Here is a 26,204-nt window from a genome sequence, read left to right as displayed (position 1 = left end):
GGTGTTGGTTTGATACCGTTTGGGGACAGCCAAGGAGGCATCTGCAGGCAACAAAGGTAGGTGTGTGCTTGTGTGTGTGTTTCCTATGCAGATCCTAAGCCCAGTGTCACATGCAAGTAGGAGGAGTAAGAAGGGTTCCTGGCAAATCCGGGTTATGGATTGCATTTAAAAAGGCCCCGTGGGAGTGCAATGGGCCCCTGTCTTGCTGCTTAGCAATAATGGTATGGGTTTAGGTTCTGCTGTGTGTACTGGTGGTTGACTGCCCCCCAGCCCAGAGTGTGCATGGAAAATTGTCTGGCAGCCTCCCTGACAGCAAGCAGTGATAGTGCCCATGAAGGGGACCTTGTTGGGCCCGCCCCTTTCACGGTTATCGCTTCTCGGCCTTTTGGCTAAGATCAAGTGTAGTATCTGTTCTTATCAGTTTAATATCTGATACGTCCCCTATCTGGGGACCATATATTAAATGGATTTTTGAGAACGGGGGCCGATTTCGAAGCTTGCTTCCGTCGCCCTATGCATTGACCCGATATGGCAGTATCTTCGGGTACAGTGCACCACCCCCTTACAGGGTTAAAAAGAAAGATTCCTACTTTCATTGCTACCTGCTTGCTGGCTAGCCAGCTAGCCAGCCCTGTGGGCCTTGCTGCTGCTGCTGCTGCTGCTGCAGCCAAAAAACAAAAGGTGGTGCTGCTGCTGCTTCTGCTGCTTCTGCTTGTGTCTGGCCGCTGTTGGAGCGTCCAGGCACAGGACTTCTGCTGCTGCTGACTAAATGGCCTCCTTAATTGGATCATTTGAGTAGCCAGCACACCTGTGCAGGTAGGGCATGACATGATAGGCAGCTGCCTTGATAGCGGGTGGGTGCTGAATGTTCCTAATTGACAAAATAAGATTAATGCTTATGAAGAAATATAAAATCTCATCCCTTCCCCAATATCGCGCCACACCCCTACCCCTTAATTCCCTGGTTGAACTTGATGGACATATGTCTTTTTTCGACCGTACTAACTATGTAACTATGTAACATAACATGGGGGGGTCTCCTGGCTGTTCACACAGGTGTGTCATTGCTGTACATTGACCATGCATTGCTTCTGTGGTATTGCAAAGGCAAAGACAAATGCTTCCAGCCATCCATTGCACTAATGGATTGGTCATCAGCTGGCTGTCTATGTCCCGCATCAATATAGACCAAAGTACAGAGGGTTAGGCTATGCTATAGTGCACCTACCTGATGCATCAGAAGGTGCGAGGCCCTTGCTAAATTCTGTGCACAGACTTTGAGATCTATGCTTTAGACTGTATCTAAACCTGCTCCAACATGGACTGACATTCTGGCCTACTTTCAGCCGATGCGACTTGTCTGTCGCTGAACAGTCGCTTTTTATGTATTCAGCACCTATGTATAATGTTGTAAAAATGCTCTAGAAGCTAAAGTCGCAGAAATGTCACACATATTTGGCCTGCAACTTTCTGTGCGACAAATTCAGACAGGAAAAATCAGTATAAATCCTTAGAAAATTATCCCCCAGTGTCTCCATCTGCTGGCGGTATTGAATAAGCATTGCTGCACTGATGGGGTATGCATTAGACGAAAAAAAAGAAGAAAAAGAAGAATAATACGCCCAGAAAAGAGGCGAAAAGGAGAAAAACGTAAAAAAACGTGAAAAAAAAGTAAGAGGAAGAGAAGGGAAAAAAAGGTGGAAATGGGTTTAAAAGTGATTTCGGCGGAGAAATATATATATATATATATATATATATATATATATATATATACGCGCACACACACACATATATATAAACGTATTCTCCGTTGAGATATTGCAGCCGCTGCTGTGTCCAGGCCCAGGAGCCTTAGCACTGTGCTGTGATGTCACTCAATACCACTGACATCACTAGGTGTAAACAACATCTCTCCTTTGCTGTGTATGTGACTATGGAGCTGTTTGGTGATGTCGTCTATTATGGCCTTCATAGAAGCAACAGGAGATTGTTGCATCCATCTAGAACCCTCAGAACTACAGTGCTATGATGTCACTCACTTCCACAGGCCTTGCAGAGTGTAAACAACAACAACCCAGCTTTGTTGTGTATGTAACCATAGGGATTGTGATGTCACCTAGAACCTTCACAGCAGCGACAGCTTTATGAGGAGCATCAGCACTGCTCTGCCTGAGCAGAACCATCACCGCCATAGGTTGTCAAATAACCCGGATTTAACCCACACAGGTAAGTCCAATGGGGTGCAGGCATGTCCTCTATGCTTACAGCTTCCCGTGGGTGTTGGTTTGATACCGTTTGGGGACAGCCAAGGAGGCATCTGCAGGCAACAAAGGTAGGTGTGTGCTTGTGTGTGTGTTTCCTATGCAGATCCTAAGCCCAGTGTCACATGCAAGTAGGAGGAGTAAGAAGGGTTCCTGGCAAATCCGGGTTATGGATTGCATTTAAAAAGGCCCCGTGGGAGTGCAATGGGCCCCTGTCTTGCTGCTTAGCAATAATGGTATGGGTTTAGGTTCTGCTGTGTGTACTGGTGGTTGACTGCCCCCCAGCCCAGAGTGTGCATGGAAAATTGTCTGGCAGCCTCCCTGACAGCAAGCAGTGATAGTGCCCATGAAGGGGACCTTGTTGGGCCCGCCCCTTTCACGGTTATCGCTTCTCGGCCTTTTGGCTAAGATCAAGTGTAGTATCTGTTCTTATCAGTTTAATATCTGATACGTCCCCTATCTGGGGACCATATATTAAATGGATTTTTGAGAACGGGGGCCGATTTCGAAGCTTGCTTCCGTCGCCCTATGCATTGACCCGATATGGCAGTATCTTCGGGTACAGTGCACCACCCCCTTACAGGGTTAAAAAGAAAGATTCCTACTTTCATTGCTACCTGCTTGCTGGCTAGCCAGCTAGCCAGCCCTGTGGGCCTTGCTGCTGCTGCTGCTGCTGCTGCAGCCAAAAAACAAAAGGTGGTGCTGCTGCTGCTTCTGCTGCTTCTGCTTGTGTCTGGCCGCTGTTGGAGCGTCCAGGCACAGGACTTCTGCTGCTGCTGACTAAATGGCCTCCTTAATTGGATCATTTGAGTAGCCAGCACACCTGTGCAGGTAGGGCATGACATGATAGGCAGCTGCCTTGATAGCGGGTGGGTGCTGAATGTTCCTAATTGACAAAATAAGATTAATGCTTATGAAGAAATATAAAATCTCATCCCTTCCCCAATATCGCGCCACACCCCTACCCCTTAATTCCCTGGTTGAACTTGATGGACATATGTCTTTTTTCGACCGTACTAACTATGTAACTATGTAACATAACATGGGGGGGTCTCCTGGCTGTTCACACAGGTGTGTCATTGCTGTACATTGACCATGCATTGCTTCTGTGGTATTGCAAAGGCAAAGACAAATGCTTCCAGCCATCCATTGCACTAATGGATTGGTCATCAGCTGGCTGTCTATGTCCCGCATCAATATAGACCAAAGTACAGAGGGTTAGGCTATGCTATAGTGCACCTACCTGATGCATCAGAAGGTGCGAGGCCCTTGCTAAATTCTGTGCACAGACTTTGAGATCTATGCTTTAGACTGTATCTAAACCTGCTCCAACATGGACTGACATTCTGGCCTACTTTCAGCCGATGCGACTTGTCTGTCGCTGAACAGTCGCTTTTTATGTATTCAGCACCTATGTATAATGTTGTAAAAATGCTCTAGAAGCTAAAGTCGCAGAAATGTCACACATATTTGGCCTGCAACTTTCTGTGCGACAAATTCAGACAGGAAAAATCAGTATAAATCCTTAGAAAATTATCCCCCAGTGTCTCCATCTGCTGGCGGTATTGAATAAGCATTGCTGCACTGATGGGGTATGCATTAGACGAAAAAAAAGAAGAAAAAGAAGAATAATACGCCCAGAAAAGAGGCGAAAAGGAGAAAAACGTAAAAAAACGTGAAAAAAAAGTAAGAGGAAGAGAAGGGAAAAAAAGGTGGAAATGGGTTTAAAAGTGATTTCGGCGGAGAAATATATATATATATATATATATATATATATATATATATATATATATATACGCGCACACACACACATATATATAAACGTATTCTCCGTTGAGATATTGCAGCCGCTGCTGTGTCCAGGCCCAGGAGCCTTAGCACTGTGCTGTGATGTCACTCAATACCACTGACATCACTAGGTGTAAACAACATCTCTCCTTTGCTGTGTATGTGACTATGGAGCTGTTTGGTGATGTCGTCTATTATGGCCTTCATAGAAGCAACAGGAGATTGTTGCATCCATCTAGAACCCTCAGAACTACAGTGCTATGATGTCACTCACTTCCACAGGCCTTGCAGAGTGTAAACAACAACAACCCAGCTTTGTTGTGTATGTAACCATAGGGATTGTGATGTCACCTAGAACCTTCACAGCAGCGACAGCTTTATGAGGAGCATCAGCACTGCTCTGCCTGAGCAGAACCATCACCGCCATAGGTTGTCAAATAACCCGGATTTAACCCACACAGGTAAGTCCAATGGGGTGCAGGCATGTCCTCTATGCTTACAGCTTCCCGTGGGTGTTGGTTTGATACCGTTTGGGGACAGCCAAGGAGGCATCTGCAGGCAACAAAGGTAGGTGTGTGCTTGTGTGTGTGTTTCCTATGCAGATCCTAAGCCCAGTGTCACATGCAAGTAGGAGGAGTAAGAAGGGTTCCTGGCAAATCCGGGTTATGGATTGCATTTAAAAAGGCCCCGTGGGAGTGCAATGGGCCCCTGTCTTGCTGCTTAGCAATAATGGTATGGGTTTAGGTTCTGCTGTGTGTACTGGTGGTTGACTGCCCCCCAGCCCAGAGTGTGCATGGAAAATTGTCTGGCAGCCTCCCTGACAGCAAGCAGTGATAGTGCCCATGAAGGGGACCTTGTTGGGCCCGCCCCTTTCACGGTTATCGCTTCTCGGCCTTTTGGCTAAGATCAAGTGTAGTATCTGTTCTTATCAGTTTAATATCTGATACGTCCCCTATCTGGGGACCATATATTAAATGGATTTTTGAGAACGGGGGCCGATTTCGAAGCTTGCTTCCGTCGCCCTATGCATTGACCCGATATGGCAGTATCTTCGGGTACAGTGCACCACCCCCTTACAGGGTTAAAAAGAAAGATTCCTACTTTCATTGCTACCTGCTTGCTGGCTAGCCAGCTAGCCAGCCCTGTGGGCCTTGCTGCTGCTGCTGCTGCTGCTGCAGCCAAAAAACAAAAGGTGGTGCTGCTGCTGCTTCTGCTGCTTCTGCTTGTGTCTGGCCGCTGTTGGAGCGTCCAGGCACAGGACTTCTGCTGCTGCTGACTAAATGGCCTCCTTAATTGGATCATTTGAGTAGCCAGCACACCTGTGCAGGTAGGGCATGACATGATAGGCAGCTGCCTTGATAGCGGGTGGGTGCTGAATGTTCCTAATTGACAAAATAAGATTAATGCTTATGAAGAAATATAAAATCTCATCCCTTCCCCAATATCGCGCCACACCCCTACCCCTTAATTCCCTGGTTGAACTTGATGGACATATGTCTTTTTTCGACCGTACTAACTATGTAACTATGTAACATAACATGGGGGGGTCTCCTGGCTGTTCACACAGGTGTGTCATTGCTGTACATTGACCATGCATTGCTTCTGTGGTATTGCAAAGGCAAAGACAAATGCTTCCAGCCATCCATTGCACTAATGGATTGGTCATCAGCTGGCTGTCTATGTCCCGCATCAATATAGACCAAAGTACAGAGGGTTAGGCTATGCTATAGTGCACCTACCTGATGCATCAGAAGGTGCGAGGCCCTTGCTAAATTCTGTGCACAGACTTTGAGATCTATGCTTTAGACTGTATCTAAACCTGCTCCAACATGGACTGACATTCTGGCCTACTTTCAGCCGATGCGACTTGTCTGTCGCTGAACAGTCGCTTTTTATGTATTCAGCACCTATGTATAATGTTGTAAAAATGCTCTAGAAGCTAAAGTCGCAGAAATGTCACACATATTTGGCCTGCAACTTTCTGTGCGACAAATTCAGACAGGAAAAATCAGTATAAATCCTTAGAAAATTATCCCCCAGTGTCTCCATCTGCTGGCGGTATTGAATAAGCATTGCTGCACTGATGGGGTATGCATTAGACGAAAAAAAAGAAGAAAAAGAAGAATAATACGCCCAGAAAAGAGGCGAAAAGGAGAAAAACGTAAAAAAACGTGAAAAAAAAGTAAGAGGAAGAGAAGGGAAAAAAAGGTGGAAATGGGTTTAAAAGTGATTTCGGCGGAGAATATATATATATATATATATATATATATATATATATATATATATATACGCGCACACACACACATATATATAAACGTATTCTCCGTTGAGATATTGCAGCCGCTGCTGTGTCCAGGCCCAGGAGCCTTAGCACTGTGCTGTGATGTCACTCAATACCACTGACATCACTAGGTGTAAACAACATCTCTCCTTTGCTGTGTATGTGACTATGGAGCTGTTTGGTGATGTCGTCTATTATGGCCTTCATAGAAGCAACAGGAGATTGTTGCATCCATCTAGAACCCTCAGAACTACAGTGCTATGATGTCACTCACTTCCACAGGCCTTGCAGAGTGTAAACAACAACAACCCAGCTTTGTTGTGTATGTAACCATAGGGATTGTGATGTCACCTAGAACCTTCACAGCAGCGACAGCTTTATGAGGAGCATCAGCACTGCTCTGCCTGAGCAGAACCATCACCGCCATAGGTTGTCAAATAACCCGGATTTAACCCACACAGGTAAGTCCAATGGGGTGCAGGCATGTCCTCTATGCTTACAGCTTCCCGTGGGTGTTGGTTTGATACCGTTTGGGGACAGCCAAGGAGGCATCTGCAGGCAACAAAGGTAGGTGTGTGCTTGTGTGTGTGTTTCCTATGCAGATCCTAAGCCCAGTGTCACATGCAAGTAGGAGGAGTAAGAAGGGTTCCTGGCAAATCCGGGTTATGGATTGCATTTAAAAAGGCCCCGTGGGAGTGCAATGGGCCCCTGTCTTGCTGCTTAGCAATAATGGTATGGGTTTAGGTTCTGCTGTGTGTACTGGTGGTTGACTGCCCCCCAGCCCAGAGTGTGCATGGAAAATTGTCTGGCAGCCTCCCTGACAGCAAGCAGTGATAGTGCCCATGAAGGGGACCTTGTTGGGCCCGCCCCTTTCACGGTTATCGCTTCTCGGCCTTTTGGCTAAGATCAAGTGTAGTATCTGTTCTTATCAGTTTAATATCTGATACGTCCCCTATCTGGGGACCATATATTAAATGGATTTTTGAGAACGGGGGCCGATTTCGAAGCTTGCTTCCGTCGCCCTATGCATTGACCCGATATGGCAGTATCTTCGGGTACAGTGCACCACCCCCTTACAGGGTTAAAAAGAAAGATTCCTACTTTCATTGCTACCTGCTTGCTGGCTAGCCAGCTAGCCAGCCCTGTGGGCCTTGCTGCTGCTGCTGCTGCTGCTGCAGCCAAAAAACAAAAGGTGGTGCTGCTGCTGCTTCTGCTGCTTCTGCTTGTGTCTGGCCGCTGTTGGAGCGTCCAGGCACAGGACTTCTGCTGCTGCTGACTAAATGGCCTCCTTAATTGGATCATTTGAGTAGCCAGCACACCTGTGCAGGTAGGGCATGACATGATAGGCAGCTGCCTTGATAGCGGGTGGGTGCTGAATGTTCCTAATTGACAAAATAAGATTAATGCTTATGAAGAAATATAAAATCTCATCCCTTCCCCAATATCGCGCCACACCCCTACCCCTTAATTCCCTGGTTGAACTTGATGGACATATGTCTTTTTTCGACCGTACTAACTATGTAACTATGTAACATAACATGGGGGGGTCTCCTGGCTGTTCACACAGGTGTGTCATTGCTGTACATTGACCATGCATTGCTTCTGTGGTATTGCAAAGGCAAAGACAAATGCTTCCAGCCATCCATTGCACTAATGGATTGGTCATCAGCTGGCTGTCTATGTCCCGCATCAATATAGACCAAAGTACAGAGGGTTAGGCTATGCTATAGTGCACCTACCTGATGCATCAGAAGGTGCGAGGCCCTTGCTAAATTCTGTGCACAGACTTTGAGATCTATGCTTTAGACTGTATCTAAACCTGCTCCAACATGGACTGACATTCTGGCCTACTTTCAGCCGATGCGACTTGTCTGTCGCTGAACAGTCGCTTTTTATGTATTCAGCACCTATGTATAATGTTGTAAAAATGCTCTAGAAGCTAAAGTCGCAGAAATGTCACACATATTTGGCCTGCAACTTTCTGTGCGACAAATTCAGACAGGAAAAATCAGTATAAATCCTTAGAAAATTATCCCCCAGTGTCTCCATCTGCTGGCGGTATTGAATAAGCATTGCTGCACTGATGGGGTATGCATTAGACGAAAAAAAAGAAGAAAAAGAAGAATAATACGCCCAGAAAAGAGGCGAAAAGGAGAAAAACGTAAAAAAACGTGAAAAAAAAGTAAGAGGAAGAGAAGGGAAAAAAAGGTGGAAATGGGTTTAAAAGTGATTTCGGCGGAGAAATATATATATATATATATATATATATATATATATATATATATACGCGCACACACACACATATATATAAACGTATTCTCCGTTGAGATATTGCAGCCGCTGCTGTGTCCAGGCCCAGGAGCCTTAGCACTGTGCTGTGATGTCACTCAATACCACTGACATCACTAGGTGTAAACAACATCTCTCCTTTGCTGTGTATGTGACTATGGAGCTGTTTGGTGATGTCGTCTATTATGGCCTTCATAGAAGCAACAGGAGATTGTTGCATCCATCTAGAACCCTCAGAACTACAGTGCTATGATGTCACTCACTTCCACAGGCCTTGCAGAGTGTAAACAACAACAACCCAGCTTTGTTGTGTATGTAACCATAGGGATTGTGATGTCACCTAGAACCTTCACAGCAGCGACAGCTTTATGAGGAGCATCAGCACTGCTCTGCCTGAGCAGAACCATCACCGCCATAGGTTGTCAAATAACCCGGATTTAACCCACACAGGTAAGTCCAATGGGGTGCAGGCATGTCCTCTATGCTTACAGCTTCCCGTGGGTGTTGGTTTGATACCGTTTGGGGACAGCCAAGGAGGCATCTGCAGGCAACAAAGGTAGGTGTGTGCTTGTGTGTGTGTTTCCTATGCAGATCCTAAGCCCAGTGTCACATGCAAGTAGGAGGAGTAAGAAGGGTTCCTGGCAAATCCGGGTTATGGATTGCATTTAAAAAGGCCCCGTGGGAGTGCAATGGGCCCCTGTCTTGCTGCTTAGCAATAATGGTATGGGTTTAGGTTCTGCTGTGTGTACTGGTGGTTGACTGCCCCCCAGCCCAGAGTGTGCATGGAAAATTGTCTGGCAGCCTCCCTGACAGCAAGCAGTGATAGTGCCCATGAAGGGGACCTTGTTGGGCCCGCCCCTTTCACGGTTATCGCTTCTCGGCCTTTTGGCTAAGATCAAGTGTAGTATCTGTTCTTATCAGTTTAATATCTGATACGTCCCCTATCTGGGGACCATATATTAAATGGATTTTTGAGAACGGGGGCCGATTTCGAAGCTTGCTTCCGTCGCCCTATGCATTGACCCGATATGGCAGTATCTTCGGGTACAGTGCACCACCCCCTTACAGGGTTAAAAAGAAAGATTCCTACTTTCATTGCTACCTGCTTGCTGGCTAGCCAGCTAGCCAGCCCTGTGGGCCTTGCTGCTGCTGCTGCTGCTGCAGCCAAAAAACAAAAGGTGGTGCTGCTGCTGCTTCTGCTGCTTCTGCTTGTGTCTGGCCGCTGTTGGAGCGTCCAGGCACAGGACTTCTGCTGCTGCTGACTAAATGGCCTCCTTAATTGGATCATTTGAGTAGCCAGCACACCTGTGCAGGTAGGGCATGACATGATAGGCAGCTGCCTTGATAGCGGGTGGGTGCTGAATGTTCCTAATTGACAAAATAAGATTAATGCTTATTGAAGAAATATAAAATCTCATCCCTTCCCCAATATCGCGCCACACCCCTACCCCTTAATTCCCTGGTTGAACTTGATGGACATATGTCTTTTTTCGACCGTACTAACTATGTAACTATGTAACATAACATGGGGGGGTCTCCTGGCTGTTCACACAGGTGTGTCATTGCTGTACATTGACCATGCATTGCTTCTGTGGTATTGCAAAGGCAAAGACAAATGCTTCCAGCCATCCATTGCACTAATGGATTGGTCATCAGCTGGCTGTCTATGTCCCGCATCAATATAGACCAAAGTACAGAGGGTTAGGCTATGCTATAGTGCACCTACCTGATGCATCAGAAGGTGCGAGGCCCTTGCTAAATTCTGTGCACAGACTTTGAGATCTATGCTTTAGACTGTATCTAAACCTGCTCCAACATGGACTGACATTCTGGCCTACTTTCAGCCGATGCGACTTGTCTGTCGCTGAACAGTCGCTTTTTATGTATTCAGCACCTATGTATAATGTTGTAAAAATGCTCTAGAAGCTAAAGTCGCAGAAATGTCACACATATTTGGCCTGCAACTTTCTGTGCGACAAATTCAGACAGGAAAAATCAGTATAAATCCTTAGAAAATTATCCCCCAGTGTCTCCATCTGCTGGCGGTATTGAATAAGCATTGCTGCACTGATGGGGTATGCATTAGACGAAAAAAAAGAAGAAAAAGAAGAATAATACGCCCAGAAAAGAGGCGAAAAGGAGAAAAACGTAAAAAAACGTGAAAAAAAAGTAAGAGGAAGAGAAGGGAAAAAAAGGTGGAAATGGGTTTAAAAGTGATTTCGGCGGAGAATATATATATATATATATATATATATATATATATATATATATATACGCGCACACACACACATATATATAAACGTATTCTCCGTTGAGATATTGCAGCCGCTGCTGTGTCCAGGCCCAGGAGCCTTAGCACTGTGCTGTGATGTCACTCAATACCACTGACATCACTAGGTGTAAACAACATCTCTCCTTTGCTGTGTATGTGACTATGGAGCTGTTTGGTGATGTCGTCTATTATGGCCTTCATAGAAGCAACAGGAGATTGTTGCATCCATCTAGAACCCTCAGAACTACAGTGCTATGATGTCACTCACTTCCACAGGCCTTGCAGAGTGTAAACAACAACAACCCAGCTTTGTTGTGTATGTAACCATAGGGATTGTGATGTCACCTAGAACCTTCACAGCAGCGACAGCTTTATGAGGAGCATCAGCACTGCTCTGCCTGAGCAGAACCATCACCGCCATAGGTTGTCAAATAACCCGGATTTAACCCACACAGGTAAGTCCAATGGGGTGCAGGCATGTCCTCTATGCTTACAGCTTCCCGTGGGTGTTGGTTTGATACCGTTTGGGGACAGCCAAGGAGGCATCTGCAGGCAACAAAGGTAGGTGTGTGCTCGTGTGTGTGTTTCCTATGCAGATCCTAAGCCCAGTGTCACATGCAAGTAGGAGGAGTAAGAAGGGTTCCTGGCAAATCCGGGTTATGGATTGCATTTAAAAAGGCCCCGTGGGAGTGCAATGGGCCCCTGTCTTGCTGCTTAGCAATAATGGTATGGGTTTAGGTTCTGCTGTGTGTACTGGTGGTTGACTGCCCCCCAGCCCAGAGTGTGCATGGAAAATTGTCTGGCAGCCTCCCTGACAGCAAGCAGTGATAGTGCCCATGAAGGGGACCTTGTTGGGCCCGCCCCTTTCACGGTTATCGCTTCTCGGCCTTTTGGCTAAGATCAAGTGTAGTATCTGTTCTTATCAGTTTAATATCTGATACGTCCCCTATCTGGGGACCATATATTAAATGGATTTTTGAGAACGGGGGCCGATTTCGAAGCTTGCTTCCGTCGCCCTATGCATTGACCCGATATGGCAGTATCTTCGGGTACAGTGCACCACCCCCTTACAGGGTTAAAAAGAAAGATTCCTACTTTCATTGCTACCTGCTTGCTGGCTAGCCAGCTAGCCAGCCCTGTGGGCCTTGCTGCTGCTGCTGCTGCTGCTGCAGCCAAAAAACAAAAGGTGGTGCTGCTGCTGCTTCTGCTGCTTCTGCTTGTGTCTGGCCGCTGTTGGAGCGTCCAGGCACAGGACTTCTGCTGCTGCTGACTAAATGGCCTCCTTAATTGGATCATTTGAGTAGCCAGCACACCTGTGCAGGTAGGGCATGACATGATAGGCAGCTGCCTTGATAGCGGGTGGGTGCTGAATGTTCCTAATTGACAAAATAAGATTAATGCTTATGAAGAAATATAAAATCTCATCCCTTCCCCAATATCGCGCCACACCCCTACCCCTTAATTCCCTGGTTGAACTTGATGGACATATGTCTTTTTTCGACCGTACTAACTATGTAACTATGTAACATAACATGGGGGGGTCTCCTGGCTGTTCACACAGGTGTGTCATTGCTGTACATTGACCATGCATTGCTTCTGTGGTATTGCAAAGGCAAAGACAAATGCTTCCAGCCATCCATTGCACTAATGGATTGGTCATCAGCTGGCTGTCTATGTCCCGCATCAATATAGACCAAAGTACAGAGGGTTAGGCTATGCTATAGTGCACCTACCTGATGCATCAGAAGGTGCGAGGCCCTTGCTAAATTCTGTGCACAGACTTTGAGATCTATGCTTTAGACTGTATCTAAACCTGCTCCAACATGGACTGACATTCTGGCCTACTTTCAGCCGATGCGACTTGTCTGTCGCTGAACAGTCGCTTTTTATGTATTCAGCACCTATGTATAATGTTGTAAAAATGCTCTAGAAGCTAAAGTCGCAGAAATGTCACACATATTTGGCCTGCAACTTTCTGTGCGACAAATTCAGACAGGAAAAATCAGTATAAATCCTTAGAAAATTATCCCCCAGTGTCTCCATCTGCTGGCGGTATTGAATAAGCATTGCTGCACTGATGGGGTATGCATTAGACGAAAAAAAAGAAGAAAAAGAAGAATAATACGCCCAGAAAAGAGGCGAAAAGGAGAAAAACGTAAAAAAACGTGAAAAAAAAGTAAGAGGAAGAGAAGGGAAAAAAAGGTGGAAATGGGTTTAAAAGTGATTTCGGCGGAGAAATATATATATATATATATATATATATATATATATATATATATATACGCGCACACACACACATATATATAAACGTATTCTCCGTTGAGATATTGCAGCCGCTGCTGTGTCCAGGCCCAGGAGCCTTAGCACTGTGCTGTGATGTCACTCAATACCACTGACATCACTAGGTGTAAACAACATCTCTCCTTTGCTGTGTATGTGACTATGGAGCTGTTTGGTGATGTCGTCTATTATGGCCTTCATAGAAGCAACAGGAGATTGTTGCATCCATCTAGAACCCTCAGAACTACAGTGCTATGATGTCACTCACTTCCACAGGCCTTGCAGAGTGTAAACAACAACAACCCAGCTTTGTTGTGTATGTAACCATAGGGATTGTGATGTCACCTAGAACCTTCACAGCAGCGACAGCTTTATGAGGAGCATCAGCACTGCTCTGCCTGAGCAGAACCATCACCGCCATAGGTTGTCAAATAACCCGGATTTAACCCACACAGGTAAGTCCAATGGGGTGCAGGCATGTCCTCTATGCTTACAGCTTCCCGTGGGTGTTGGTTTGATACCGTTTGGGGACAGCCAAGGAGGCATCTGCAGGCAACAAAGGTAGGTGTGTGCTCGTGTGTGTGTTTCCTATGCAGATCCTAAGCCCAGTGTCACATGCAAGTAGGAGGAGTAAGAAGGGTTCCTGGCAAATCCGGGTTATGGATTGCATTTAAAAAGGCCCCGTGGGAGTGCAATGGGCCCCTGTCTTGCTGCTTAGCAATAATGGTATGGGTTTAGGTTCTGCTGTGTGTACTGGTGGTTGACTGCCCCCCAGCCCAGAGTGTGCATGGAAAATTGTCTGGCAGCCTCCCTGACAGCAAGCAGTGATAGTGCCCATGAAGGGGACCTTGTTGGGCCCGCCCCTTTCACGGTTATCGCTTCTCGGCCTTTTGGCTAAGATCAAGTGTAGTATCTGTTCTTATCAGTTTAATATCTGATACGTCCCCTATCTGGGGACCATATATTAAATGGATTTTTGAGAACGGGGGCCGATTTCGAAGCTTGCTTCCGTCGCCCTATGCATTGACCCGATATGGCAGTATCTTCGGGTACAGTGCACCACCCCCTTACAGGGTTAAAAAGAAAGATTCCTACTTTCATTGCTACCTGCTTGCTGGCTAGCCAGCTAGCCAGCCCTGTGGGCCTTGCTGCTGCTGCTGCTGCTGCTGCAGCCAAAAAACAAAAGGTGGTGCTGCTGCTGCTTCTGCTGCTTCTGCTTGTGTCTGGCCGCTGTTGGAGCGTCCAGGCACAGGACTTCTGCTGCTGCTGACTAAATGGCCTCCTTAATTGGATCATTTGAGTAGCCAGCACACCTGTGCAGGTAGGGCATGACATGATAGGCAGCTGCCTTGATAGCGGGTGGGTGCTGAATGTTCCTAATTGACAAAATAAGATTAATGCTTATGAAGAAATATAAAATCTCATCCCTTCCCCAATATCGCGCCACACCCCTACCCCTTAATTCCCTGGTTGAACTTGATGGACATATGTCTTTTTTCGACCGTACTAACTATGTAACTATGTAACATAACATGGGGGGGTCTCCTGGCTGTTCACACAGGTGTGTCATTGCTGTACATTGACCATGCATTGCTTCTGTGGTATTGCAAAGGCAAAGACAAATGCTTCCAGCCATCCATTGCACTAATGGATTGGTCATCAGCTGGCTGTCTATGTCCCGCATCAATATAGACCAAAGTACAGAGGGTTAGGCTATGCTATAGTGCACCTACCTGATGCATCAGAAGGTGCGAGGCCCTTGCTAAATTCTGTGCACAGACTTTGAGATCTATGCTTTAGACTGTATCTAAACCTGCTCCAACATGGACTGACATTCTGGCCTACTTTCAGCCGATGCGACTTGTCTGTCGCTGAACAGTCGCTTTTTATGTATTCAGCACCTATGTATAATGTTGTAAAAATGCTCTAGAAGCTAAAGTCGCAGAAATGTCACACATATTTGGCCTGCAACTTTCTGTGCGACAAATTCAGACAGGAAAAATCAGTATAAATCCTTAGAAAATTATCCCCCAGTGTCTCCATCTGCTGGCGGTATTGAATAAGCATTGCTGCACTGATGGGGTATGCATTAGACGAAAAAAAAGAAGAAAAAGAAGAATAATACGCCCAGAAAAGAGGCGAAAAGGAGAAAAACGTAAAAAAACGTGAAAAAAAAGTAAGAGGAAGAGAAGGGAAAAAAAGGTGGAAATGGGTTTAAAAGTGATTTCGGCGGAGAAATATATATATATATATATATATATATATATATATATATATATATACGCGCACACACACACATATATATAAACGTATTCTCCGTTGAGATATTGCAGCCGCTGCTGTGTCCAGGCCCAGGAGCCTTAGCACTGTGCTGTGATGTCACTCAATACCACTGACATCACTAGGTGTAAACAACATCTCTCCTTTGCTGTGTATGTGACTATGGAGCTGTTTGGTGATGTCGTCTATTATGGCCTTCATAGAAGCAACAGGAGATTGTTGCATCCATCTAGAACCCTCAGAACTACAGTGCTATGATGTCACTCACTTCCACAGGCCTTGCAGAGTGTAAACAACAACAACCCAGCTTTGTTGTGTATGTAACCATAGGGATTGTGATGTCACCTAGAACCTTCACAGCAGCGACAGCTTTATGAGGAGCATCAGCACTGCTCTGCCTGAGCAGAACCATCACCGCCATAGGTTGTCAAATAACCCGGATTTAACCCACACAGGTAAGTCCAATGGGGTGCAGGCATGTCCTCTATGCTTACAGCTTCCCGTGGGTGTTGGTTTGATACCGTTTGGGGACAGCCAAGGAGGCATCTGCAGGCAACAAAGGTAGGTGTGTGCTTGTGTGTGTGTTTCCTATGCAGATCCTAAGCCCAGTGTCACATGCAAGTAGGAGGAGTAAGAAGGGTTCCTGGCAAATCCGGGTTATGGATTGCATTTAAAAAGGCCCCGTGGGAGTGCAATGGGCCCCTGTCTTGCTGCTTAGCAATAATGGTATGGGTTTAGGTTCTGCTGTGTGTACTGGTGGTTGACTGCCCCCCAGCCCAGAGTGTGCATGGAAAATTGTCTGGCAGCCTCCCTGACAGCAAGCAGTGATAGTGCCCATGAAGGGGACCTTGTTGGGCCCGCCCCTTTCACGGTTATCGCTTCTCGGCCTTTTGGCTAAGATCAAGTGTAGTATCTGTTCTTATCAGTTTAATATCTGATACGTCCCCTATCTGGGGACCATATATTAAATGGATTTTTGAGAACGGGGGCCGATTTCGAAGCTTGCTTCCGTCGCCCTATGCATTGACCCGATATGGCAGTATCTTCGGGTACAGTGCACCACCCCCTTACAGGGTTAAAAAGAAAGATTCCTACTTTCATTGCTACCTGCTTGCTGGCTAGCCAGCTAGCCAGCCCTGTGGGCCTTGCTGCTGCTGCTGCTGCTGCTGCAGCCAAAAAACAAAAGGTGGTGCTGCTGCTGCTTCTGCTGCTTCTGCTTGTGTCTGGCCGCTGTTGGAGCGTCCAGGCACAGGACTTCTGCTGCTGCTGACTAAATGGCCTCCTTAATTGGATCATTTGAGTAGCCAGCACACCTGTGCAGGTAGGGCATGACATGATAGGCAGCTGCCTTGATAGCGGGTGGGTGCTGAATGTTCCTAATTGACAAAATAAGATTAATGCTTATGAAGAAATATAAAATCTCATCCCTTCCCCAATATCGCGCCACACCCCTACCCCTTAATTCCCTGGTTGAACTTGATGGACATATGTCTTTTTTCGACCGTACTAACTATGTAACTATGTAACATAACATGGGGGGGTCTCCTGGCTGTTCACACAGGTGTGTCATTGCTGTACATTGACCATGCATTGCTTCTGTGGTATTGCAAAGGCAAAGACAAATGCTTCCAGCCATCCATTGCACTAATGGATTGGTCATCAGCTGGCTGTCTATGTCCCGCATCAATATAGACCAAAGTACAGAGGGTTAGGCTATGCTATAGTGCACCTACCTGATGCATCAGAAGGTGCGAGGCCCTTGCTAAATTCTGTGCACAGACTTTGAGATCTATGCTTTAGACTGTATCTAAACCTGCTCCAACATGGACTGACATTCTGGCCTACTTTCAGCCGATGCGACTTGTCTGTCGCTGAACAGTCGCTTTTTATGTATTCAGCACCTATGTATAATGTTGTAAAAATGCTCTAGAAGCTAAAGTCGCAGAAATGTCACACATATTTGGCCTGCAACTTTCTGTGCGACAAATTCAGACAGGAAAAATCAGTATAAATCCTTAGAAAATTATCCCCCAGTGTCTCCATCTGCTGGCGGTATTGAATAAGCATTGCTGCACTGATGGGGTATGCATTAGACGAAAAAAAAGAAGAAAAAGAAGAATAATACGCCCAGAAAAGAGGCGAAAAGGAGAAAAACGTAAAAAAACGTGAAAAAAAAGTAAGAGGAAGAGAAGGGAAAAAAAGGTGGAAATGGGTTTAAAAGTGATTTCGGTGGAGAAATATATATATATATATATATATATATATATATATATATATATATATATATACGCGCACACACACACATATATATAAACGTATTCTCCGTTGAGATATTGCAGCCGCTGCTATGTCCAGGCCCAGGAGCCTTAGCACTGTGCTGTGATGTCACTCAATACCACTGACATCACTAGGTGTAAACAACATCTCTCCTTTGCTGTGTATGTGACTATGGAGCTGTTTGGTGATGTCGTCTATTATGGCCTTCATAGAAGCAACAGGAGATTGTTGCATCCATCTAGAACCCTCAGAACTACAGTGCTATGATGTCACTCACTTCCACAGGCCTTGCAGAGTGTAAACAACAACAACCCAGCTTTGTTGTGTATGTAACCATAGGGATTGTGATGTCACCTAGAACCTTCACAGCAGCGACAGCTTTATGAGGAGCATCAGCACTGCTCTGCCTGAGCAGAACCATCACCGCCATAGGTTGTCAAATAACCCGGATTTAACCCACACAGGTAAGTCCAATGGGGTGCAGGCATGTCCTCTATGCTTACAGCTTCCCGTGGGTGTTGGTTTGATACCGTTTGGGGACAGCCAAGGAGGCATCTGCAGGCAACAAAGGTAGGTGTGTGCTTGTGTGTGTGTTTCCTATGCAGATCCTAAGCCCAGTGTCACATGCAAGTAGGAGGAGTAAGAAGGGTTCCTGGCAAATCCGGGTTATGGATTGCATTTAAAAAGGCCCCGTGGGAGTGCAATGGGCCCCTGTCTTGCTGCTTAGCAATAATGGTATGGGTTTAGGTTCTGCTGTGTGTACTGGTGGTTGACTGCCCCCCAGCCCAGAGTGTGCATGGAAAATTGTCTGGCAGCCTCCCTGACAGCAAGCAGTGATAGTGCCCATGAAGGGGACCTTGTTGGGCCCGCCCCTTTCACGGTTATCGCTTCTCGGCCTTTTGGCTAAGATCAAGTGTAGTATCTGTTCTTATCAGTTTAATATCTGATACGTCCCCTATCTGGGGACCATATATTAAATGGATTTTTGAGAACGGGGGCCGATTTCGAAGCTTGCTTCCGTCGCCCTATGCATTGACCCGATATGGCAGTATCTTCGGGTACAGTGCACCACCCCCTTACAGGGTTAAAAAGAAAGATTCCTACTTTCATTGCTACCTGCTTGCTGGCTAGCCAGCTAGCCAGCCCTGTGGGCCTTGCTGCTGCTGCTGCTGCTGCTGCAGCCAAAAAACAAAAGGTGGTGCTGCTGCTGCTTCTGCTGCTTCTGCTTGTGTCTGGCCGCTGTTGGAGCGTCCAGGCACAGGACTTCTGCTGCTGCTGACTAAATGGCCTCCTTAATTGGATCATTTGAGTAGCCAGCACACCTGTGCAGGTAGGGCATGACATGATAGGCAGCTGCCTTGATAGCGGGTGGGTGCTGAATGTTCCTAATTGACAAAATAAGATTAATGCTTATGAAGAAATATAAAATCTCATCCCTTCCCCAATATCGCGCCACACCCCTACCCCTTAATTCCCTGGTTGAACTTGATGGACATATGTCTTTTTTCGACCGTACTAACTATGTAACTATGTAACATAACATGGGGGGGTCTCCTGGCTGTTCACACAGGTGTGTCATTGCTGTACATTGACCATGCATTGCTTCTGTGGTATTGCAAAGGCAAAGACAAATGCTTCCAGCCATCCATTGCACTAATGGATTGGTCATCAGCTGGCTGTCTATGTCCCGCATCAATATAGACCAAAGTACAGAGGGTTAGGCTATGCTATAGTGCACCTACCTGATGCATCAGAAGGTGCGAGGCCCTTGCTAAATTCTGTGCACAGACTTTGAGATCTATGCTTTAGACTGTATCTAAACCTGCTCCAACATGGACTGACATTCTGGCCTACTTTCAGCCGATGCGACTTGTCTGTCGCTGAACAGTCGCTTTTTATGTATTCAGCACCTATGTATAATGTTGTAAAAATGCTCTAGAAGCTAAAGTCGCAGAAATGTCACACATATTTGGCCTGCAACTTTCTGTGCGACAAATTCAGACAGGAAAAATCAGTATAAATCCTTAGAAAATTATCCCCCAGTGTCTCCATCTGCTGGCGGTATTGAATAAGCATTGCTGCACTGATGGGGTATGCATTAGACGAAAAAAAAGAAGAAAAAGAAGAATAATACGCCCAGAAAAGAGGCGAAAAGGAGAAAAACGTAAAAAAACGTGAAAAAAAAGTAAGAGGAAGAGAAGGGAAAAAAAGGTGGAAATGGGTTTAAAAGTGATTTCGGCGGAGAATATATATATATATATATATATATATATATATATATATATATATATACGCGCACACACACACATATATATAAACGTATTCTCCGTTGAGATATTGCAGCCGCTGCTGTGTCCAGGCCCAGGAGCCTTAGCACTGTGCTGTGATGTCACTCAATACCACTGACATCACTAGGTGTAAACAACATCTCTCCTTTGCTGTGTATGTGACTATGGAGCTGTTTGGTGATGTCGTCTATTATGGCCTTCATAGAAGCAACAGGAGATTGTTGCATCCATCTAGAACCCTCAGAACTACAGTGCTATGATGTCACTCACTTCCACAGGCCTTGCAGAGTGTAAACAACAACAACCCAGCTTTGTTGTGTATGTAACCATAGGGATTGTGATGTCACCTAGAACCTTCACAGCAGCGACAGCTTTATGAGGAGCATCAGCACTGCTCTGCCTGAGCAGAACCATCACCGCCATAGGTTGTCAAATAACCCGGATTTAACCCACACAGGTAAGTCCAATGGGGTGCAGGCATGTCCTCTATGCTTACAGCTTCCCGTGGGTGTTGGTTTGATACCGTTTGGGGACAGCCAAGGAGGCATCTGCAGGCAACAAAGGTAGGTGTGTGCTTGTGTGTGTGTTTCCTATGCAGATCCTAAGCCCAGTGTCACATGCAAGTAGGAGGAGTAAGAAGGGTTCCTGGCAAATCCGGGTTATGGATTGCATTTAAAAAGGCCCCGTGGGAGTGCAATGGGCCCCTGTCTTGCTGCTTAGCAATAATGGTATGGGTTTAGGTTCTGCTGTGTGTACTGGTGGTTGACTGCCCCCCAGCCCAGAGTGTGCATGGAAAATTGTCTGGCAGCCTCCCTGACAGCAAGCAGTGATAGTGCCCATGAAGGGGACCTTGTTGGGCCCGCCCCTTTCACGGTTATCGCTTCTCGGCCTTTTGGCTAAGATCAAGTGTAGTATCTGTTCTTATCAGTTTAATATCTGATACGTCCCCTATCTGGGGACCATATATTAAATGGATTTTTGAGAACGGGGGCCGATTTCGAAGCTTGCTTCCGTCGCCCTATGCATTGACCCGATATGGCAGTATCTTCGGGTACAGTGCACCACCCCCTTACAGGGTTAAAAAGAAAGATTCCTACTTTCATTGCTACCTGCTTGCTGGCTAGCCAGCTAGCCAGCCCTGTGGGCCTTGCTGCTGCTGCTGCTGCTGCTGCAGCCAAAAAACAAAAGGTGGTGCTGCTGCTGCTTCTGCTGCTTCTGCTTGTGTCTGGCCGCTGTTGGAGCGTCCAGGCACAGGACTTCTGCTGCTGCTGACTAAATGGCCTCCTTAATTGGATCATTTGAGTAGCCAGCACACCTGTGCAGGTAGGGCATGACATGATAGGCAGCTGCCTTGATAGCGGGTGGGTGCTGAATGTTCCTAATTGACAAAATAAGATTAATGCTTATGAAGAAATATAAAATCTCATCCCTTCCCCAATATCGCGCCACACCCCTACCCCTTAATTCCCTGGTTGAACTTGATGGACATATGTCTTTTTTCGACCGTACTAACTATGTAACTATGTAACATAACATGGGGGGGTCTCCTGGCTGTTCACACAGGTGTGTCATTGCTGTACATTGACCATGCATTGCTTCTGTGGTATTGCAAAGGCAAAGACAAATGCTTCCAGCCATCCATTGCACTAATGGATTGGTCATCAGCTGGCTGTCTATGTCCCGCATCAATATAGACCAAAGTACAGAGGGTTAGGCTATGCTATAGTGCACCTACCTGATGCATCAGAAGGTGCGAGGCCCTTGCTAAATTCTGTGCACAGACTTTGAGATCTATGCTTTAGACTGTATCTAAACCTGCTCCAACATGGACTGACATTCTGGCCTACTTTCAGCCGATGCGACTTGTCTGTCGCTGAACAGTCGCTTTTTATGTATTCAGCACCTATGTATAATGTTGTAAAAATGCTCTAGAAGCTAAAGTCGCAGAAATGTCACACATATTTGGCCTGCAACTTTCTGTGCGACAAATTCAGACAGGAAAAATCAGTATAATTCCTTAGAAAATTATCCCCCAGTGTCTCCATCTGCTGGCGGTATTGAATAAGCATTGCTGCACTGATGGGGTATGCATTAGACGAAAAAAAAGAAGAAAAAGAAGAATAATACGCCCAGAAAAGAGGCGAAAAGGAGAAAAACGTAAAAAAACGTGAAAAAAAAGTAAGAGGAAGAGAAGGGAAAAAAAGGTGGAAATGGGTTTAAAAGTGATTTCGGCGGAGAAATATATATATATATATATATATATATATATATATATATATATATACGCGCACACACACACATATATATAAACGTATTCTCCGTTGAGATATTGCAGCCGCTGCTGTGTCCAGGCCCAGGAGCCTTAGCACTGTGCTGTGATGTCACTCAATACCACTGACATCACTAGGTGTAAACAACATCTCTCCTTTGCTGTGTATGTGACTATGGAGCTGTTTGGTGATGTCGTCTATTATGGCCTTCATAGAAGCAACAGGAGATTGTTGCATCCATCTAGAACCCTCAGAACTACAGTGCTATGATGTCACTCACTTCCACAGGCCTTGCAGAGTGTAAACAACAACAACCCAGCTTTGTTGTGTATGTAACCATAGGGATTGTGATGTCACCTAGAACCTTCACAGCAGCGACAGCTTTATGAGGAGCATCAGCACTGCTCTGCCTGAGCAGAACCATCACCGCCATAGGTTGTCAAATAACCCGGATTTAACCCACACAGGTAAGTCCAATGGGGTGCAGGCATGTCCTCTATGCTTACAGCTTCCCGTGGGTGTTGGTTTGATACCGTTTGGGGACAGCCAAGGAGGCATCTGCAGGCAACAAAGGTAGGTGTGTGCTTGTGTGTGTGTTTCCTATGCAGATCCTAAGCCCAGTGTCACATGCAAGTAGGAGGAGTAAGAAGGGTTCCTGGCAAATCCGGGTTATGGATTGCATTTAAAAAGGCCCCGTGGGAGTGCAATGGGCCCCTGTCTTGCTGCTTAGCAATAATGGTATGGGTTTAGGTTCTGCTGTGTGTACTGGTGGTTGACTGCCCCCCAGCCCAGAGTGTGCATGGAAAATTGTCTGGCAGCCTCCCTGACAGCAAGCAGTGATAGTGCCCATGAAGGGGACCTTGTTGGGCCCGCCCCTTTCACGGTTATCGCTTCTCGGCCTTTTGGCTAAGATCAAGTGTAGTATCTGTTCTTATCAGTTTAATATCTGATACGTCCCCTATCTGGGGACCATATATTAAATGGATTTTTGAGAACGGGGGCCGATTTCGAAGCTTGCTTCCGTCGCCCTATGCATTGACCCGATATGGCAGTATCTTCGGGTACAGTGCACCACCCCCTTACAGGGTTAAAAAGAAAGATTCCTACTTTCATTGCTACCTGCTTGCTGGCTAGCCAGCTAGCCAGCCCTGTGGGCCTTGCTGCTGCTGCTGCTGCTGCAGCCAAAAAACAAAAGGTGGTGCTGCTGCTGCTTCTGCTGCTTCTGCTTGTGTCTGGCCGCTGTTGGAGCGTCCAGGCACAGGACTTCTGCTGCTGCTGACTAAATGGCCTCCTTAATTGGATCATTTGAGTAGCCAGCACACCTGTGCAGGTAGGGCATGACATGATAGGCAGCTGCCTTGATAGCGGGTGGGTGCTGAATGTTCCTAATTGACAAAATAAGATTAATGCTTATGAAGAAATATAAAATCTCATCCCTTCCCCAATATCGCGCCACACCCCTACCCCTTAATTCCCTGGTTGAACTTGATGGACATATGTCTTTTTTCGACCGTACTAACTATGTAACTATGTAACATAACATGGGGGGGTCTCCTGGCTGTTCACACAGGTGTGTCATTGCTGTACATTGACCATGCATTGCTTCTGTGGTATTGCAAAGGCAAAGACAAATGCTTCCAGCCATCCATTGCACTAATGGATTGGTCATCAGCTGGCTGTCTATGTCCCGCATCAATATAGACCAAAGTACAGAGGGTTAGGCTATGCTATAGTGCACCTACCTGATGCATCAGAAGGTGCGAGGCCCTTGCTAAATTCTGTGCACAGACTTTGAGATCTATGCTTTAGACTGTATCTAAACCTGCTCCAACATGGACTGACATTCTGGCCTACTTTCAGCCGATGCGACTTGTCTGTCGCTGAACAGTCGCTTTTTATGTATTCAGCACCTATGTATAATGTTGTAAAAATGCTCTAGAAGCTAAAGTCGCAGAAATGTCACACATATTTGGCCTGCAACTTTCTGTGCGACAAATTCAGACAGGAAAAATCAGTATAAATCCTTAGAAAATTATCCCCCAGTGTCTCCATCTGCTGGCGGTATTGAATAAGCATTGCTGCACTGATGGGGTATGCATTAGACGAAAAAAAAGAAGAAAAAGAAGAATAATACGCCCAGAAAAGAGGCGAAAAGGAGAAAAACGTAAAAAAACGTGAAAAAAAAGTAAGAGGAAGAGAAGGGAAAAAAAGGTGGAAATGGGTTTAAAAGTGATTTCGGCGGAGAAATATATATATATATATATATATATATATATATATACGCGCACACACACACATATATATAAACGTATTCTCCGTTGAGATATTGCAGCCGCTGCTGTGTCCAGGCCCAGGAGCCTTAGCACTGTGCTGTGATGTCACTCAATACCACTGACATCACTAGGTGTAAACAACATCTCTCCTTTGCTGTGTATGTGACTATGGAGCTGTTTGGTGATGTCGTCTATTATGGCCTTCATAGAAGCAACAGGAGATTGTTGCATCCATCTAGAACCCTCAGAACTACAGTGCTATGATGTCACTCACTTCCACAGGCCTTGCAGAGTGTAAACAACAACAACCCAGCTTTGTTGTGTATGTAACCATAGGGATTGTGATGTCACCTAGAACCTTCACAGCAGCGACAGCTTTATGAGGAGCATCAGCACTGCTCTGCCTGAGCAGAACCATCACCGCCATAGGTTGTCAAATAACCCGGATTTAACCCACACAGGTAAGTCCAATGGGGTGCAGGCATGTCCTCTATGCTTACAGCTTCCCGTGGGTGTTGGTTTGATACCGTTTGGGGACAGCCAAGGAGGCATCTGCAGGCAACAAAGGTAGGTGTGTGCTTGTGTGTGTGTTTCCTATGCAGATCCTAAGCCCAGTGTCACATGCAAGTAGGAGGAGTAAGAAGGGTTCCTGGCAAATCCGGGTTATGGATTGCATTTAAAAAGGCCCCGTGGGAGTGCAATGGGCCCCTGTCTTGCTGCTTAGCAATAATGGTATGGGTTTAGGTTCTGCTGTGTGTACTGGTGGTTGACTGCCCCCCAGCCCAGAGTGTGCATGGAAAATTGTCTGGCAGCCTCCCTGACAGCAAGCAGTCATAGTGCCCATGAAGGGGACCTTGTTGGGCCCGCCCCTTTCACGGTTATCGCTTCTCGGCCTTTTGGCTAAGATCAAGTGTAGTATCTGTTCTTATCAGTTTAATATCTGATACGTCCCCTATCTGGGGACCATATATTAAATGGATTTTTGAGAACGGGGGCCGATTTCGAAGCTTGCTTCCGTCGCCCTATGCATTGACCCGATATGGCAGTATCTTCGGGTACAGTGCACCACCCCCTTACAGGGTTAAAAAGAAAGATTCCTACTTTCATTGCTACCTGCTTGCTGGCTAGCCAGCTAGCCAGCCCTGTGGGCCTTGCTGCTGCTGCTGCTGCTGCTGCAGCCAAAAAACAAAAGGTGGTGCTGCTGCTGCTTCTGCTGCTTCTGCTTGTGTCTGGCCGCTGTTGGAGCGTCCAGGCACAGGACTTCTGCTGCTGCTGACTAAATGGCCTCCTTAATTGGATCATTTGAGTAGCCAGCACACCTGTGCAGGTAGGGCATGACATGATAGGCAGCTGCCTTGATAGCGGGTGGGTGCTGAATGTTCCTAATTGACAAAATAAGATTAATGCTTATGAAGAAATATAAAATCTCATCCCTTCCCCAATATCGCGCCACACCCCTACCCCTTAATTCCCTGGTTGAACTTGATGGACATATGTCTTTTTTCGACCGTACTAACTATGTAACTATGTAACATAACATGGGGGGGTCTCCTGGCTGTTCACACAGGTGTGTCATTGCTTACATTGACCATGCATTGCTTCTGTGGTATTGCAAAGGCAAAGACAAATGCTTCCAGCCATCCAT

General features: G+C 46.2%; 12 non-coding genes across 12 annotated transcripts; all 12 read left to right on the top strand.

Moving 5' to 3' along the window:
- Positions 1–369: 369 nt before the first annotated feature.
- Positions 370–560, top strand: LOC130346180 (U2 spliceosomal RNA). The gene has a single exon (XR_008884536.1). It is a non-coding gene; the product is annotated as a U2 spliceosomal RNA (small nuclear RNA).
- Positions 561–2,645: 2,085 nt separating this feature from the next.
- LOC130346179 (U2 spliceosomal RNA) lies at positions 2,646–2,836 on the top strand. The gene has a single exon (XR_008884535.1). It is a non-coding gene; the product is annotated as a U2 spliceosomal RNA (small nuclear RNA).
- A 2,093-nt stretch (positions 2,837–4,929) lies between these two features.
- LOC130346178 (U2 spliceosomal RNA) lies at positions 4,930–5,120 on the top strand. The gene has a single exon (XR_008884534.1). It is a non-coding gene; the product is annotated as a U2 spliceosomal RNA (small nuclear RNA).
- Positions 5,121–7,210: 2,090 nt separating this feature from the next.
- On the top strand, positions 7,211–7,401 carry LOC130346177 (U2 spliceosomal RNA). The gene has a single exon (XR_008884533.1). It is a non-coding gene; the product is annotated as a U2 spliceosomal RNA (small nuclear RNA).
- Positions 7,402–9,488: 2,087 nt separating this feature from the next.
- Positions 9,489–9,679, top strand: LOC130346176 (U2 spliceosomal RNA). The gene has a single exon (XR_008884532.1). It is a non-coding gene; the product is annotated as a U2 spliceosomal RNA (small nuclear RNA).
- A 2,086-nt stretch (positions 9,680–11,765) lies between these two features.
- On the top strand, positions 11,766–11,956 carry LOC130346175 (U2 spliceosomal RNA). The gene has a single exon (XR_008884531.1). It is a non-coding gene; the product is annotated as a U2 spliceosomal RNA (small nuclear RNA).
- Positions 11,957–14,045: 2,089 nt separating this feature from the next.
- On the top strand, positions 14,046–14,236 carry LOC130346174 (U2 spliceosomal RNA). Its single transcript, XR_008884530.1, has one exon. It is a non-coding gene; the product is annotated as a U2 spliceosomal RNA (small nuclear RNA).
- A 2,089-nt stretch (positions 14,237–16,325) lies between these two features.
- LOC130346172 (U2 spliceosomal RNA) lies at positions 16,326–16,516 on the top strand. Its single transcript, XR_008884528.1, has one exon. It is a non-coding gene; the product is annotated as a U2 spliceosomal RNA (small nuclear RNA).
- A 2,095-nt stretch (positions 16,517–18,611) lies between these two features.
- Positions 18,612–18,802, top strand: LOC130346170 (U2 spliceosomal RNA). Its single transcript, XR_008884527.1, has one exon. It is a non-coding gene; the product is annotated as a U2 spliceosomal RNA (small nuclear RNA).
- Positions 18,803–20,892: 2,090 nt separating this feature from the next.
- Positions 20,893–21,083, top strand: LOC130346169 (U2 spliceosomal RNA). The gene has a single exon (XR_008884526.1). It is a non-coding gene; the product is annotated as a U2 spliceosomal RNA (small nuclear RNA).
- Positions 21,084–23,172: 2,089 nt separating this feature from the next.
- On the top strand, positions 23,173–23,363 carry LOC130346168 (U2 spliceosomal RNA). The gene has a single exon (XR_008884525.1). It is a non-coding gene; the product is annotated as a U2 spliceosomal RNA (small nuclear RNA).
- Positions 23,364–25,439: 2,076 nt separating this feature from the next.
- On the top strand, positions 25,440–25,630 carry LOC130346167 (U2 spliceosomal RNA). The gene has a single exon (XR_008884524.1). It is a non-coding gene; the product is annotated as a U2 spliceosomal RNA (small nuclear RNA).
- The last annotated feature ends 574 nt before the right edge of the window (positions 25,631–26,204 follow it).

This window comes from Hyla sarda, unplaced genomic scaffold (assembly GCF_029499605.1).
Source record: "Hyla sarda isolate aHylSar1 unplaced genomic scaffold, aHylSar1.hap1 scaffold_776, whole genome shotgun sequence".
Taxonomy (NCBI): domain Eukaryota; kingdom Metazoa; phylum Chordata; class Amphibia; order Anura; family Hylidae; genus Hyla; species Hyla sarda.
This window is presented reverse-complemented; position numbering and strand designations above follow the sequence as displayed.